A 17778-nucleotide genomic window follows, 5' to 3' on the forward strand; every position below is an offset into this window, starting at 1 on the left:
ATTTTTTAAATAAAAAAATAATAAAATAAAATAAATTTTTAAAGTGAAACTAAAAATCACACAAAAAAATAAAACCCCTATTTGTAATATCAACACTATGAAGCAGGATGTTAGAAATCTAAAATTATTTTCTCCAAAAAAAATAGTCATTCATTCTTTCTAACACACATTTATTAAATTCTACATTATGTAGGGGGGTTCCTGGGTGGCTCAGTCGGTTAAGCGTCTGACTCTTAATTTCAGCTCAGGTCATGATCTCATGGTTCATGAGTTCGAGCCCTGAGTTGAGCTCTGTGCTGACAGTGCGGAGCCTGCTTGGAATTCTGTCTTTCCTTCTCTCTCTGCCTCTACCCGACTTGTGCTCTCTCTCTCTCTCTCCCTCTCTCTCTCAAAATAAATAAATAAACTTAATTTAAAAAGTTCTACACTATGTAAGGCACTAAGTATACAAAAGTGAATAGACCTTGCTAGAGGACACTAACTCTCGTGAGAGAGGTTTGACACTCAAGGAAAATCTATCCTTTTGCAGACATAGGGAGAAAATTCCTATCTCTGGCTATGAAAGTCAAAAAGCTCTCCCAATAGTGATATCTGAGCCAGAGTGGTTGTGGATTTAGGGAGATACTTAGAGAAATGGTATTCTAAGAAGTCAGAGCATGGGCAGAGGCACTGAGTCTGGAAACAGTTTGGCAGGTTGAGCTACAGTCCATTTTGAATGGCTGCAGTTCAAGATGCATGTGGAAATAGAATATTTAAAACATTGATGAGAGCCAGATCATGAAAGGACTATGTTCCAAGCTAAGGAGTATATACCTTTTCCTCTAGGCAATGAGGAACACTTGAAGGATTTTAAAGTAACTGAGGGACATGATCAGATTAATACATGAGCAAGATTCCTCAGATAGGGAATAGTTTGGAGAAGAACAAAAATAGTGAATATGTTTCCATCAAGATGCCCTTAGAGTAGGCAAATGAAGAGTATTTATGTCTTGCAGGCTGACCCTAAGTGAGTTACAAGGCCCTAAAAGAACTCATGAAGGAAGAAGTGAATTTTCATCACCCCTTTGTCATTCTCTTTCCTTATATCTCACTTCCCCATGGAGGTCCCCAGTGACACTGTGATGTTCAGACTGGCTGAGCTTCTTTGAAAAAACATGGCATTGCATTTCTTTTATAATGAAGAATAATGTAAGAGCAAATATTTTCCCCTTGAAATATTTTTTGCAGCAAGGAAACAGATAATTTAGACAACAAAAACATAATTTTCTCCTTCCTTTTTCCTAAGTATCTTTGCTACATTTAACATCCTCTGAAAGTTAAGAGGCATCCCAAGAACAAAGTAATAACCATGAACAGTTCACATGCAGTCCCTGGGGTCACCATGGTATAGCATACATTTTTTGTGAATTCTGGTTTAATGGATAAAATCTAAGCAAAGGCAATAAAGCAACAGTTCAAACAATTTCCTGTCAGTTCCTTTACATAACTATGGAACAAATGAGTGTCTATTAATTCTTGGGCCGAGCTCAGAAGCACTAAGGAGAAGGAAATGTATATTTACATCCTTTGATGAGGAGAATATTTAACAATGACAAATCTTACTTCTTTTATTTTGAATTTCATTTATTTATTTTGAGAGAGTATGTGAGCACAAGTGGATGAGGGGCAGAGAGAGAAGGAGAGAGAGAGAGAAAGAATCCCAGGCAGGCTCCACATTGTCAGTGCAAAACCCAGCTCAGGGCTTGATCCCATGAACCATGAGATCACGACCTGAACCAAAATCAAGAGCCTGACATTCAACCAACTGAGCCACCCAGTCTCCTCTAATCTTATTTCTTGATCTGAAAAAAACTCTCTGCCCTGTTATTGGCTTCAGAAGGATGGGATGTAATTGACAGGGACTTTTACATCACATGGACCTCTTAATTAACAAGGTAAAGATAGTGATATGGTTTGATCTGAGATGCTTTCCTGAATCACCTCCTTCATCTGTGTATCATTTGGCTCCACTGAAGTTAGAATGCTGCCTTCTTTGGGTGACCTCTTTTAAAATTTAGATACCTAGGAATGAGTCCTACATGAAGCTTCATCCAGAGTGGTTAAGTGGCTTAGAGTTACACAGCTAGCTTGGAAAAGACCAGAATCTTAGTTTTGATTTCTCATTTGCTATTTATCAACACACTGCCTATTGCCTGATTATAACCTCATGAAGAAGCCTAATGAGGAAGCCATTTCAAGGCCCAAATTCACACAAAATTGTTCAAATAATAAAATAGTTATTGAATATTAATAACTGAATGTTAAGCACTATCTGACATGCCCCTCACCCTACAGGGCTTTAAACACAGCCCATGTCAGTGCCACAAATATAATTCTTCATCTGAGCTCTCATTGGAAATCACTCACTAGTCTATGAATAAACCAGGAAGCTCATACAGTCTGCCAAGCCTCAGTCTCCTTATTTGCAAAAACAAAACAAAAAATACGAAATAATTTCTTCCCTGTCAATTTTTCAGGATGATTTCATGGTTTAGACCAGGTATTAGTCCACCTAATCTGGCCCATGGGCCAAATCTAGCCCATCACCTGATTTTGGAAATACAGTTTTATTGGAACACAGCCACATTCATCTATTTATGTGTTGTCTATGGCTGCTTTCATGAAAAGTTAAGACCATATGGCCCACAAAGCATAAAATATTGACTATCTGGTGCTATAAAGAAGTTTGCCAGCCTCTGGTTTAGATGAGTGTTGATATATGCAGGAATTTGCAATATAGCGTATATATTTTGTTTGGTGCAGACCTAGGGACAGAGGACTCAACCTACTAGAAGATGGGACACTTAAAACACCAACCTTGGATTGACCTAGTCATGTGGAAAACAGTAACATATTAGGGTCAGCACCCTACACCCTACACATGACCTACTCATGGGGAAACACTCATGGATATGTTAGGGTCAGCACCCTACACCTGATGAGTCTCTTACACCACTTACACCAGCTGAGTCTCCAGAATAGCCAAAAGGAACCAAGAAGGCATCAAATATAAATAAATTTAAATTTAAAAGTAAACTTGGAAATGGTAAGAAATTATAGAATCTGATAAGATCTTTCCCCCAATAGGCTGTATAGTCTATGGAACCTAAGGGACCAAAAGAGGCACATAGTTTAGACTGGGGACATGCTGATAAGTTTTCACTGAGAAGTCCTCCGTGCGCATCTATATCCAGATAAATTCTTTCTTTTGAAATAGAAAAATAATAAAGTACACAACTTTTAAGTACACCTTTTTTTAAGTTTATTTTGAGAGAGAGAGAGAGAGAGAGAGAGAGAGAGTAAGTGTACGTGCAAGTGCACGTTGGGGAGGGACAGAGAGAGAGAGGGAGAGAGACAGAATCCCAGGCAGGCTCCGCACTGTCAGTGCAGAGCCCAATACAAGGCTCAAACTCATGAACCATGAGATCATGACCTGAGCCAAAGTCAGATGCTTAACTGATGGAGCCACACAGGCGCCCCTTAAGTACACACTTCAATCAATTTTTATCTATATATATATATAACTGAGTAGCCAATATCTAGATCAAGGTATTGAACATTTCCAACAACCCAGAAGGCTCCTCTGAGCTCCCATTCAGTTGATAGCCCCCTAAAGAAACCAGGTATTCTGGTATCTGTCATTATAAATCAGTTATGTCTGGCTTTTGAACATCATACCAGTAGAACCAGTCTATAGTCTTTTATGGCTGGCTTCCTTTGCTGTGAAAAAACCACATGAATTCAAGATCAGTCATTCCCTTCCTTGGCTGTGAAGTTAGTCAAAACAACACAAGAACAGAAATTAGGGCGGCTGATACACACTGCCTACTGAGATCTGGCACATTAGCGCCAAGGTAGACCCTCACTATTGTTCTTTGGCTCATGCAAATGTCAGCTGCATTGCATTTTTCAAATGGTAAATATCATCCTGCTCCCTAACAGCTAAAGGCCCAGGGGAAAGACTCTTCACTGTAATCAAATGTTTGCCTCAGCCTTGCTTGCTTAAAATAAAACCTGCACCCTCAGCAGTCTGTCTTCGAAGATCTTCACACATTTGCCAAAGGCCCATGCCTCAGCGTAAACCCTGGCGCCTACACCCCTACCTCTACAGAAACATGATCACCTGTATAAGTGGCCTCTTGACGGGGGACAAAGCTGCGTCAAGTTTCAGCGACTCACCATGGTGAAAATCAAACATGTTCAGCACCTACAGAGTCACCAAGGCTAAAGGCACACACCAAGCTAGAAACCTCAATCCTCACATATAGTTTGTTCTCACAAACTGCACTTCTTGTTAATGTCCTAAGACTTGGCCCACTGACACAGAGATGTTTGGGGCTGTGAGGTGGTCTGACAACTGGGACCTCTCTATCACCCTGAGTTCTGAACCAATTGAGAAATAAGGCAAAGAGTCAGCTTTTGTCAAAATATTCCATGTTTTACTGACAGAGCCTAGGTTGATGGACAAAGATTACATCTGCAGGCAGACAGACTTCCTAATACCAAATCCTAGAGTGAGACACACAGCAGTCCAATCACAGACAAAACTACATCACCTCAAGCCTGTCCTGATGGCATGGAAAAGCTGAGGAGAATGTTGGCTCCCAGCAGTCAGCTTTCTCCCCTGAGGAAGGGGGAGAGGAAGAAGCTGAGTTACATGTGCCCAATTTCTCCTTCTAAACTCACCAAACAGATTAAATCATTCTTCTTCCCTGGGGAGACACTAATGAGAGGATGGAAAGAGCCAGAAGTTTTATAATGAGTGGAGTTTCCTCCACATAGAAGGAAACATCAGAAAAGGTAAGATTCCTTGAACAGAAATATAAACTATCAATAAAATATTAGCTAATACTCTATTAGTATTGTTACAGTTAGAAATATTATACCATACTTAAAACATGGAGTAAATATTAGCCAGAATATATTGTTAACTAACTGAAAACCATTTTCAGGGACCATAAATGGTAAGATATTTGTTATTTTTGCAAAGTGCTTTAGATGTCAGACCCAGAAGACAGCTTACAAAAGGGGCATCTCTCTCTTTTTTTTTTCTCATTTATGACAGGGAATACTGTATTCAAACTCATCAGAGAAATGGACAGCTTGGGTCTATAACAAAGCACTGTGCTTAAAGTACAGGTCAGTAATTGTATGTGAGAATATACATTGCTACATACAAATTAACTGGTCAGATCACAACTTTTCAATGTTTAAAACAGAATAAGCTTCTCTGTAAAAGTAACACCTTTGTCCTTTTTTTAACTTTAGTATTCCTCTCCTTCTTCCTTGCCCTCTCCTTCAACAGAATCCACACCAACGTCCTCATAATCCTTTGCAAGGGCAGCCATGTCCTCACAGGCCTCAGAAAACTCTCCTTCCTCCATGCCCTCACCCACATACCAGTGAACGAAGGCACGCTTGGCATATATCATGTCAAACTTGTGGTCCATGAGAGCCCAGACCTCAGAAATGGCTGTGGTGTTGCTCAGCAATGCACACAGCTCACTGTACTGTGGCAAGGTCTCCACCAGGTACCACAGTGGGAGGCTGGTAATTAATGCCAACACTGAAGCCAGTGGGGCACCAGTCCACAAACTGGAGGGTACACTTGGTCTTGATGGTGGCAATGCTAGCATTGACATATTTAGGAACCACATCACCACAGTACAACAGTGAGCAAACCAAGTATTTACCATGGTGAGGGTCATACTTCACCATCCGGTTGGCTGGCTCAAAGAATGCATTGATGATCTCTATTACAGAAAATTGTTCATGGTAGGCTTTCTCAGCAGAGATAGTAGGGCATATGTGGCCAGAGGAAACTGGATGTGAGGATAGGGTACCAGATTGATCTGAAATCCTGTCAGATCAACATTCAGGGCTCCATCAAATCTGAGGGAAGCAGTGATAGAGGGCACAATTTGACCTATCAACCTATTCAGGTTAGTATAGGTTGAGTGGTCAATATTTCTACAACAGATGTCATAGATGTCCTCAATGTCTACTGTGAAGGCACAATCAGAGTGCTCCAGGATGGTGTGGGTAGTGGGGATGGAGTTGTAGGGCTCAACTACACCTGTGGAAACCTGGTGGCTAGGTAAATGGAGAACTCCAGCTTGGCTATTACTTCACAACTGAGATACTGATTATTCAAATGATAATTTTAAGACATAAATTACCTTTCTTTAAGACCAATCTCAAAAAGGTTAAAGAACAGAAAAGAGGAGAAAAAATACCAAAGTATCTAAAATGATGAATGAAATATGTTTTTTTTACAAAACTAAAAACTAGAAAAACACCTTCCTTAGTCGAGATACAACATAAATGACATAGTGATCATATTGAAAATTTACAGCTATGGGAATGCAAGCTGGTGCAGCCACTCTGGAAAACAGTATGGAGGTGACTCAAAAAACTAAAAATAGAACTACCCTACGACCCAGCAATTGCACTACTAGGCATTTATCCACGGGATACAGGTGTGCTGTTTCAAAGGGACACATGAACCCCCATGTTTATAGCAGTACTATCATCAATAGCCAAGTATGGAAAGAGCCCAAATGTCCATCGATGGATGAATGGATAAAGAAGATGTGGTGTATATATATACAATGGAGTATTATTGGCAATCAAAAAGAATGAAATCTTGCATTTGCAACTATGTGGATGGAACTAGAGGGTATTATGCTAAGTGAAGTTAGAGAAAGACAAAAATCATCTGACTTCACTCATATGAGGACTTTAAGAGACAAAACAGATGAACCTAAGGGGAGGGAAACAAAAATAATATAAAAACAGGAAGGAGGACAAAACAGAAGAGACTCATAAATATGGAGAACAAACGTTTTGAGGGTTATGGGAGGGGCTGTGGGAGGGGGGGATGGGCTAAATGGGTAAGGGACACTAAGGAATCTACTCCTGAAATCATTGTTGCACTATATGCTAACTAATTTGGATGTAAATTTTTAAAAATTAAAAATAAAATTAAAAAGGAGAAAATTTACAGCTAAATTAGCAAAGTCAACTAAATCTTTCATGTTATAAAATACATTTTCTAAACTAAGAAAAAAATATAAACAGTTGTTTTGGTGAAGTCTTGTTCCCCTACCGTGCTCGTGATTATTAAAACATATTGTTGGAGCGCCTGGGTGTCTCAGTCGGTTAAGCGTCCGACTTCGGCTCAGGTCATGATCTCACAGTCTGTGGGTTCCAGCCCCGCATCAGGCTCTGTGCAGAGCCAGGAGCCTGTTTCAGATTCTGTGTCTCCCTCTTTCTCTGACCCTCCCCTGTTCATGCTCTCTCTCTCTCTGTCTCAAAAATAAATAAATGTTAAAAAAAATAAAAAAAAAACATATTGTATCTCGTTACCAATAAAGACACTGAAAGTGGCTCTATGCCTCTCCTCAAACTCTATAGGCTTCCTCATGGCTGATGTCTTCCTCATGTGCTGTCAGTTCTAGGAATGTGCTCAAAATCAGTGAAGTACCCCCCTAGCTAGCCTTCAAGAGTTATTGCTGGATCCTAGGACACTTACCAAATTATCATGACGCCTTTCCAGTGCTCTACAGACCATTGTTATACAAATGTTCTTTGGTGTAATTCATCAAAAAGTTCCTAGGAGGTAGAGAATAATAGTGTTTCAAAACCTTAAAACTCTAAGGCAAGTCCATCCTGGTTCAAACCTGGCTTGACTCTAACAAATAGTGAGTTTCAGGCCAGGGATTTAACTTACCCTTCCCTCAGTTTTCTTTTTTTTTAATTTGCAATAGGCAGGTGATAGCAACTTCATTAGGGCTCTTGTAAGATCTGCATGCGATACCACACGTTAACTGCACCGAATGGTATCAAACCCATAGAGACAGCCAACTATTCTGCCTATAAAAGATATTTATGCATCCTCACCCATATGGGCAATTTTAATTTAGTCACTTTAGAGAATTCCAAGTCCTTGTTATGATTTCAGCCTTTGTTAATGGTAATCATAATGTAATGATGTAATGCTAGTAATCATAATATAGTCAGCTCTCAGTTACTCATGTTCCTGTACAGGAGCATTGGTCTCAGTTAAACACACACGCATACTCTCAGACACACACATACACGCACACATGCAGAGTCACACACATCCTTCTTCATTACGGGACTGCCGCAAACTGAATGTTTGAGTCCCCCCAAATTTCATATGTTAAAACCTAATTCCCAGTATAATGGTATTTGGAAGTAGAACCTTCAGGAGGTGACTGAGTCATGAAGCAGAGCCCTCATGAATGAGATTAGTGCTGTTGTAGAAGAGGCCCCAGAGAGCTTTCCACCTCTTTCTACCATGTTAGAATACAGTGAGCTCTCACCAGACACTGAATCTACTGGCACTTTGATCTTGAACTTCCCAGCTTCCAGAATTGTGAGAAATTAATTTCTATTGTTTATAAGCCACCCAGTGTATGAAAATGTTACAGCAGCCCAACTGGACAAAGACAGGGAGGTACCATGATAAAGCCTGAGGACACCTCATACTTTAGCCATGTGAGCTCTAACTGGTTCATATAATTCCCTCAATTTTATTTAAACTGAAAACACTGTGGAAACAGGGCAGTCTTTTCCCTTTAAAGTCTTTAAACATAATACTGGTGCTCTTCAATCTGAGACAGTATGGATGCAGTCAGTCCTAATTAATGTTAGGGACACAAAGTAGATTCCCTAATTCTATACTTACTTCCATTCTTCTGATTCACTGCAGTATATTTATATTACTTCTGCTGCTCTTTGTAATGTCTCAAAAAATAAAATATGCCTGTTCTTGCCTTTAATCAAAGAGATATAATAAATTTTCTGTAATAGCTGCAATGTCTAAAGTATTTTTGAGCATGTAATAAAGAACAGTTATCATAAATGTGCAAATAACAACAATGTTTTCCCGCGATCAATTTAAGTATCTAATGCACTGGAAAAAATCAGAGGTTTGCTAGTAGTCCAGATTATCAGTTAGTTACTCAGTCAAATGCCATCTTTTTTTATTATTATCATTCAGGGAAAAAGCCTTTTATTTGTAACACTTTCTCTTTGATCAATACTTCTTGCTCTTTCCCTTATTTTCATCTACTAAATTATTCTTGCCAGCATCATTTGATCTGTTTTCAGAACACAGATCTCCTAATAGCAAAAAATATATTCCAGATAAGAACCTATTAATATTGTACCTGAGAACAAGGACCATTTCTTCCTCTATACTTCTTTTGCATTGCCCAGAATTGCTGAATACTTTCTATGAAACCTAAAGGTTTAACTCTCTGCTCCTTAGAATTATTCTAAAAAGAAGGTTTAAGTCTGCAGGCTGCAAAAACATTTCTTTACATCTTTCATGACTAGTGGGATTATAGGACCTCCAATTCTTTTTTTATTATTTAAATGTGGTTTTTTTTTTATTTTTTTAATGTTTATTTTTGAGAGAGAGACAGACAGACGGAGCTTGAGTGGGGGAGGGGCAGAAAGCAAGGGAGACACAGAATCCAAAGCAGGTTCCAGGCTCTGAGCTGTTAGCACAGAGCCCCACCTGGGGCTCAAACTCATGAACCATGTGATCATGACCTGAACCGAAGTTAGATGCCTAAATGACTGAGCCACCCAGGTTCCCCCATGATTTCCCATTCTTAACTGGGAGGTTGGGAATAGTCTTGGTGGAGTGGCATTACCTTGTTATCTGACAAATACAGCATTTTGCTACTCTCAAGAATCTAATAAACCATGAAAATGAAAGTGACTGAGCAACTGAATATGTAAGAATCATCATGGAAAAAGAAAATTTATACTCACTTTACTGTTTGTGACACTGAACTTGAATAATATATTTTTAGGTACCATCAAGCTGAAGGATAAAGCTTTACCACTAAATTGTTAAATATCCATTAAGACACTGCCTCATTCCTGAAACATCTCAGAAGGCTGAAATATTCGTTTAATTCACTGAACAGTATTTAAGTGTTTACTGTGTGTCAAGGATTGTGTTAAGCACAAAAGCTATAATCATGAGCAAGACGGATGGAGTTTCCCATCCATCTGAGAAGACAAAATTAAATAAAACACAGCAGTAAAGTGTAAAAAAGTGCCACTGAAATTGCTGCTATTCACAGGCTAGGAAAATCCAATTTTTAATCCCAGGTCTGCCTTAAGCCACCAATTCTGTTCTCCACTCGTTGAAAGAATATATTAAAATACCTCATTAATCCATCCCTTTTAGCTTTGCCCCCATGACACTGTCTTAGGATATGCCCTATCATTTCTCACCTGTTTGCTCCTTTCAATCCATTCTTTATGCCATGCTAGAGAGATGCTTCCAAAATAAATCTAAAAACTAAAATAAAATAAAATGCAAATCTGATTGCATCTCTTTTGCTGCTAATACTGCTAATAAAGTATGGACGATTTTCCCACATCCCTACATTCCCATTTCCTTCGTTCTGGCCTCATTCAATCTCATGAGGCATTAACGCTCCATGGTCAGAAGACAGCCAGCTCTGGCTCCAATTCTGCCACCAACCAGCTGTGTGTGACTGAGAGCTGTGCACGGTCTCTCTAGCCCCAGGGTCCTCCTGAAGTCATATGAGTAAGTCATCTTCAAATCCCTTTCAGCTCTCTGACTGGGCAGAACCATCAAAGTTTAGTGCAGAAAGTCAGATCTAGTTTGGAGTTTTGCCTTTGCCAATTACCCAGTTGTGTGGCTTTGTGCAAGTTATTAAAGCTCTCTGTACCATTAGTTTCATCACAAATAATATGGTGGTACATAACCATATTATACATAACATGGAAATATATAATGGAAGTCTCCAGGTATAGAATAAGGAGATATAACAATATCTTCCAAACTGAATTCTTTAGAAGGTGAAGTGAATTATATGGTAATAATTATTTATACTCTGATTTCTCTTTTCAGTCAAATGTTAGTCATAAAATTGATTTTCTGCTCTGTGTATTAGCTGAGGAAATTTAGAAATATTCTTACTGTGCAATTAAACAGGGGTCACCAATAGAAATATTAAGTTAGTAATATAGTATAGGAAACCTGAAGTTCTGTGAAAAAGCATATACTTATATTGGCCTCTTATTAATTCCCCAAACCTGATAAAACCATTTTTAGTTGCCTGTTATTTTTGGTTAGCTATGACTTTATACATTTTTATTGTAAACAATTATGTGTTCAATAACTTGTCTAATTACCAAAGTTACTATATTAGGAGTGATTCATTTTTCAAACATTTATCGTGAGTGCCATGCCAGATACTGAGCATATAAAATAAATGAGACAGTCCCTGCCCTCAAAGAGCTCACAGTCTACAATGTTGGTAGGCAAGGCATATAAGTATGCAAAGTATATAATCCTTCTAAGACTTGAAAATGGTATTAAAAATTGACAGTATAATTTTCATATCTATGAGAAAGATGCACAAGGGAGCTTGAACTAAATAATATCAAGATACCTTACAAAGTAAAATTCTAATTTTGTAATTTAGCCTACCTATCAAATGCCAAAAGAAAAACTCTCAAAATATGGAGCAGAATAAACTGATCTTAATTAAAAGTCACTAACAGGCTTGCCTGAGAGCTGCTGCTGAAGAAATACATCTCATTAGCTCTTCTGGGAGAAAAGGGAGAGAAAAATATTGCAAATGTACAACAGCCTTCTAAGTGGAAATGGCCTCATTTGGAGGATTCCATTTATTGATTGACATTTGAGGGATTTAAGAGTACTTTGAAAGTGTCCCTCGATGCCTTCCTCCTTGACCTATTTGTTAATCACAAACTTCAGGGACTTCTTGAATGGCAAGCTTGTTGGTTCTTATCCCCCAGGGTTAAATCTCTAAGAGGAGATCATTTTTTTATGTGAGCTCTATAAATCTACCCTATTAATACTAATTAATATCAATAAAATAAAACTGTTAAGGACTCTGTTTCATGCTAGAAAGTTATCCTTTAAGGAATTAATCATTATTCTGCACAATGTGTGTGTACACACACACACACACACACACACACACACACACACACACGGAGATAGATGAGAGAGAGAGAGAGAGAGAGAGAGAGAGAGAGAGAGAGAGAGAGAGAGAGAACCAAATCTCAGAACCCAGGTCTGTCTTCCAAAGCTCCTGTCTTCCCCACTCTACCAAGCTGCTCCTCCCACAGACATACAGATGGCATAAATGATCATTCTATCCATTTGAATAAAAAGCCAAACCCTGGTACAAAGATTATGCATAGGCTAGGCACTTCATTCATTCATTCATTTGTTCTTCAGGCATTCATTTATTCACTCAACAAATAATTTTAATGAGAGCCTACTGTGAGCCAAGCACTATTCCAGGCATTGGCTATAGGCAAAGATCTTATCCTCTGGAGCTTACAGTTCAGTGGGGATTGTTAGGCATTAAACTAAGAAACAAATAAATGAACATAATAATTTCAATTAGTGGTAAATACTTGCAAAAAACAAAAAGAGATGATATGGTTGAAATTACTTAGGATAACAAGGAAAGACCTTTCTGAAATGGTGACATTCATTTTGATCTTATTATTTATTAAAGAATAAGAGCCAAAAATTTGAAGATATGGAGAAGAGAACACTGCAAAAGCAAAAGCCTTAAGGCTGAGATGGCTTGGTGTGACTCATGTGGTAGGAATGTAGTGAAAAAGGGCAGGGGAGAGAGGAAGGAGATGTAGTCAGAGAGGTGGGCGAGAGCCAGCTCATGTAGGAAGTTTGTGATGGGAAGCCATTGGAAAATTTTCATCAGGAGAGAAGGGACATGATATGATTTATACTTTTAAAAGATTACTCTGTGGTCAATTGATCTTCAACAAAGTAGGAAAGAATATCCAATGTGGAAAAAAGACGGTGTCTTCAACAAATGGTATTGGGAAAACTGGAAAGCAATGTGTAGAAGAATGAAACTGGACCAGTTTCTTACATCATACACAAAAACAAACTCAAAATGGATGAAAGACCTAAATGTGAGACTGGAAACTATCAAAATCCTAGAGAACACAGGCAGTAACCCCTTTGACACCAGCCATAGCAACTTCTTATCAAACACGTCTCCAGAGGCAAGGGAAACAAAAAGCAAAAATGAACTATTGGGACCTCAAGATAAAAATCTTCTGCACAGCAGAGAAAACAATCAACAAACTAAAAGGCAACCTATGGAATGGGAGAAGATATATGCAAATGACATATCTTATAAAAGGTTAATATCCAATATACATAAAGAATTTATCAAGCTCAACCCCCCCCCAAAAAAACCAGATAATCCAGTGAAGAAATGGGCAGAAGACATGAATAGACATTTTTCTAAAGATGACATACAGATAGCTAACAGACACATGAAAAGATGCTCTATATCACTTATCATCAGGGAAATACATATCAAAACCACAGTGAGATACCACCTCACACCTGTCAGAATGGCTAAAATTAACACAGGAACCAACAGATGTTGGTGAGGATGTGGAAAAAGGGGAACCCTCTTATGCTGCTGGTGGGAATGCAAACTGAGGAACTGTGGTGAGTGCAGCCACTATGGAAAACAGTATGGAGCCTCCTCAAAAAATTAAAAATAGAATTACCCTTCGATCCAGCAATTGCACTACTAGGTATTTTTACCCAAAGGATATCAAAATACTGATTTAAAGGGGCACATGCACCCCGATGTTTATAGCAACATTATCAACAATAGCCAAATTCTGTAGAGAGCCCAAATGTCCATCAACTAATGAATGCACAAAGAAGTGGTATATACATACAATGGAATATTACTCATCCATCAAAAAGAATGAAATCTTGCCATTTGCAATGGATGGAGCTACAGTGTATTATACTAAGCCAAATACATCATTCAGAGAAAGATGAATACCATATGATTTCACTCAGATATGGAATTTAAGAAACAAAACAGATGAACATAGGAGAAGGGAAGGAAAAATAAGAAACACAGAGAGGGAGGCAAACCATAAGAGACTCTTCAATACAGAGAACAAACTGAAGGTTACTGGAGGGGAGTTGCATGGGGAGATAGGCTAAATGAGTGATGGCCATTAAGGAGGGCACTTGGGATGAGCAGTGGGTGTTATATCTAAGTAATGAGTCCCTGAGTTCTACTCCTGAAACCAAAACTACACTGTATGTTAAATAACTTGGATTTAAATATAAATAAGTAAATAAATAAATATTTGAAATGTTTTTTAAAAGCTAAATAAAGTTAAATAAAAAGATTACTCTGAAAAAACTGATGGTTTCCAGAGGGAAGGGGAATAGGGAGATAGACAAAATGGGTAAAGGGGAGTGGGAGGTACAGGCTTCCAGTTATTGAATGGATAAATTGTAGGGATTAAAGGTACAGCATAGTGAATATAGTCAATGGTATTTTAATAGTGTTGTATGGTGGCACATGATAGCTACACTTGTGGAGAACATAGCATAATACATAACATATTGAATCATTATGTTGTACACCTGAAAATAATGTAACATTGTGTGTCAACTATACTTTAATTTTTAAAACAGATTACTCTGTTATATAGAGAATGAATTATAGGAACAAGAGTGAAAACATCAGTTGGTAAGTTGTTGCAAAAATCTAATCAGGAGTTGACTGCATGAAGATATGACGTATATTTTGAAGACAGAACTAATAGGGTTTTATGATGGATTGACTGTGGGGAATGAGAGAATGAAAGAAACAAAGAATCTGTTCCTTGGTTTGGTGCTAGTGTAATCGATGGAAGTGGTGCCATCTCCTGAAAAGGGGTAGAGTGGGGAGAAATCAGAGGTTCTGTATAGGATATATTAAGTTTGAAATGCCTCTTAGCTATGCAAGTGGACATGTTAAGTAGACCATTGGGTATCCATAGTCTAAAGACAATTGGGAATCCAGTAAAGAAGTCAAGCCAAGAAGTATTAGTATGTGAGTTGTTAGCATATTAATAGGTTTTAAAACCATAAGCTTTCTTGAGAGTATGTATATAGGGAAGAGATGAGAGATTCAGCTCAAGAATCCCAGGTTTTATTAGGTTTACTAACTTACCCAAAGAATTTCTAATAATTCCTGATTTATAAAATGCACTTCATATCTGAAAGCCACAGAGCATGCCATTTGTCATTTGACATTAGAGACATTTCCTGATCCAATAATATACAGTACATAATTTAATTATAATTGCAATGCTTCAGTGTTATCAGCATTTCACATTTAAATCATTTATTTTATAATGTCATATTGGTTGAGAAAAAGTAAGACTCATAGCTGAAAGTTTTTCTCTTCACTTTCCCTTTTCAAGCCCGTCAGTTTATAATCCGTCAAACATATTGTCTTTGTCTTTTAATATATGCTATATTTACATTTTGTGACCAGGTCTCCTGGCCAGATGTTAGCACTTCTCACCTCTTTCTCCACATTCAGATGTAATCATGAAAAAGCATAATGATATTTTGAGTATATTGATGCAATAAAATAAATCAGACTTATAGTAACTAGAGCATTTTCTTGAATGTCTGTGGTAATCAAAAGGAAACTTAGAATGTGAATTCAATACACTTTGAGTATTTTTTAATAGGCAAAGGATTTTACATTAAACTCTGAACAACTATGTATTCTACAACTCATCTCCTTGATAATGACCTTCTCTTCACTACTGCATTATAAACAACTTGGAAGTCAAGGCAGGATTCCACCTATCTTTGTATACCCTGCATGCATTCATTGACACATTCACTTACTATACTAACAATTATTAAAAACCTATTATGTTCTGGGCACATCATACTAGTTCTTGAGGAGTTTACAGTTTAGCATGGAGCACAGAGAAATGAACAGACTGTGTATTCAGTGCTGTCTGACAGGAGTTGTGAAGGTGACATGTCCAGGGCATTGATGAGAACATATTGGTGAAGCCCATAGCAGGAGACGTAAAGGCAAAAAAGAAAAAAAAAGATGTTTTTGTATTCTTGATCATAAAGAGGAATCCTGACATTGTGTAAGTTTCATGCCCCATAAAACCTGGATCTGCCCTTAAGGGTCCATGGAAATCTTCCAGAAGAAAACTCAAGACTGGATATTGATGAGAATGGATACCAGAGAAAGGAGTGGGAGTGGTTACAGGAAAATTAGTCTGGGTCATTGGCATATGAAGGCAGGTGTTCCTGGCACAGAAGGCAGCATGTGCAAAGGCCTAAACATGATAGCACAACGTACAGTTGAAAGATTTGAGATCTTCCCCATATTTCACTGTGGCTATACTGTGGGCTGCAAGATGACAATTTGAAGTAAGGCTACAAAAGTCAGCAGGGGCTGGATGATGGAGGGTCTTGAAAGCCATGCTAAGGAGTTTGGAGTTTATTCTAAGGTTTCACTGAAAAAAATCTTTTTTAATGTTTATTTATTTTTGAGAGGGAGAGAGTAGGGGAGGGGCAGAGAGAGAGGAAGACACAAAATCTGAAGCATACTCCAGGCTCCAAGCTGTCAGCACAGAGCCTAACACGGGGCTCAAACCCACAGAGCATGAGATTATGACCTGAGCAGAAGTTGAACACTCAACCAACTGAGCCAACCAGGTGCCCCGCTTCACTGAAAATTTTAAATATTGGAGGAACTTAATCATATTATGTGTTAGAAAGATGACTCTGGAAGCAGACTGAAGAATAGGTTTCAAGGAGCAAGAATGGAGAGCAGGGTTGAGGTCAAAGAGGAAGTTCTTGAGGGAATTTGGCTCAATCAGTTGAGCATCCAACGCTTGATTTCGGCTCATGTCATGATCCCAGAGTTGGGCTCCATGCTGGTTGTGGAGCCTGCTTAAGATTCATTCTCTCTCTCTCTCTCTCTCTCTCTCTCTCTCTCTCTCTCTCCCCTCTGCCCCTCTGCCCCTATGCCCCTCTCCCCTGCTCTCTCTCGCTCTCAAGTAAAAAAAAAAAAAAAAAAAAAAGAGGAAGTTGTTGAATTAGACTGAGAAGAAATGATGGATAAATCACAGGTCTCTGTTTGGACTAGCTGGTGAGGGAATGATTCATTGTGATTCTGAATTCAGGAAAAAGAATACATATTGCTTCATTGAGGAGTGTGAGGGAAACAGGTATGTGTTCCAAACTAAAAATAAGGGTTTCCAGATTCAGGTGTCTAGTAAGAAGTAGAACATAGTATTCTGGGGTTTAGGAGATAAATTTGTGCTAAGGAAATATATATGGGAGCCATTATCACATGGATGGTATTTGAAGTTATAGGAGTTGACATCTTACCAACAAGACAGTATAAATTTGGGGTTATCAAATTTGGATTCTTGGATCAAATCTGGCCCACTGCCTATTTTGTGAATACATTTTTATAAAAATATAGTCATGATCATTTGTTTACATAGTATCTATGGCTGCTTTCACACTACAACAGCAAAGTTGAGTTATTGAAACAGAGACCATATGGCCCACAAAGCCTAAGATATTTACCATCTGGTCCTTTATAAAAAAAATATATATATATATATATATATGTATGTATATATATACATATATATATATATACACATACACACACACAACCCCTTGTGGGATGGAATAATAAGAAATGGACCAAAGTCCAAATCTGGGAAAACACCCACAGTTAAGTAGCAGTAGAGAAAGAGGAACCTCTGAAGGATGCTGAGCAGGGTAGGATTAAAAATCAAAACAGAAAAAAGTGGTATCAAGACAGAATTAAGATAGAAACGGCA

At 38.2% G+C, this 17778-nt stretch overlaps 1 long non-coding RNA gene across 1 annotated transcript in view; it reads right to left on the reverse strand.

Annotated features, from left to right (window-relative positions):
- The window catches only part of LOC111560135, a 297662-nt gene that overhangs the window by 219157 nt on the left and 60727 nt on the right, over positions 1–17778 (reverse strand). The window contains exon 3 of the long non-coding RNA XR_006596594.1: positions 7574–7653. This is a non-coding gene — a long non-coding RNA (uncharacterized LOC111560135). The remainder of the gene's footprint in view (positions 1–7573; positions 7654–17778) is intronic.

Source organism: Felis catus, chromosome B1, assembly GCF_018350175.1.
Source record: "Felis catus isolate Fca126 chromosome B1, F.catus_Fca126_mat1.0, whole genome shotgun sequence".
In the NCBI taxonomy this organism is placed as follows: domain Eukaryota; kingdom Metazoa; phylum Chordata; class Mammalia; order Carnivora; family Felidae; genus Felis; species Felis catus.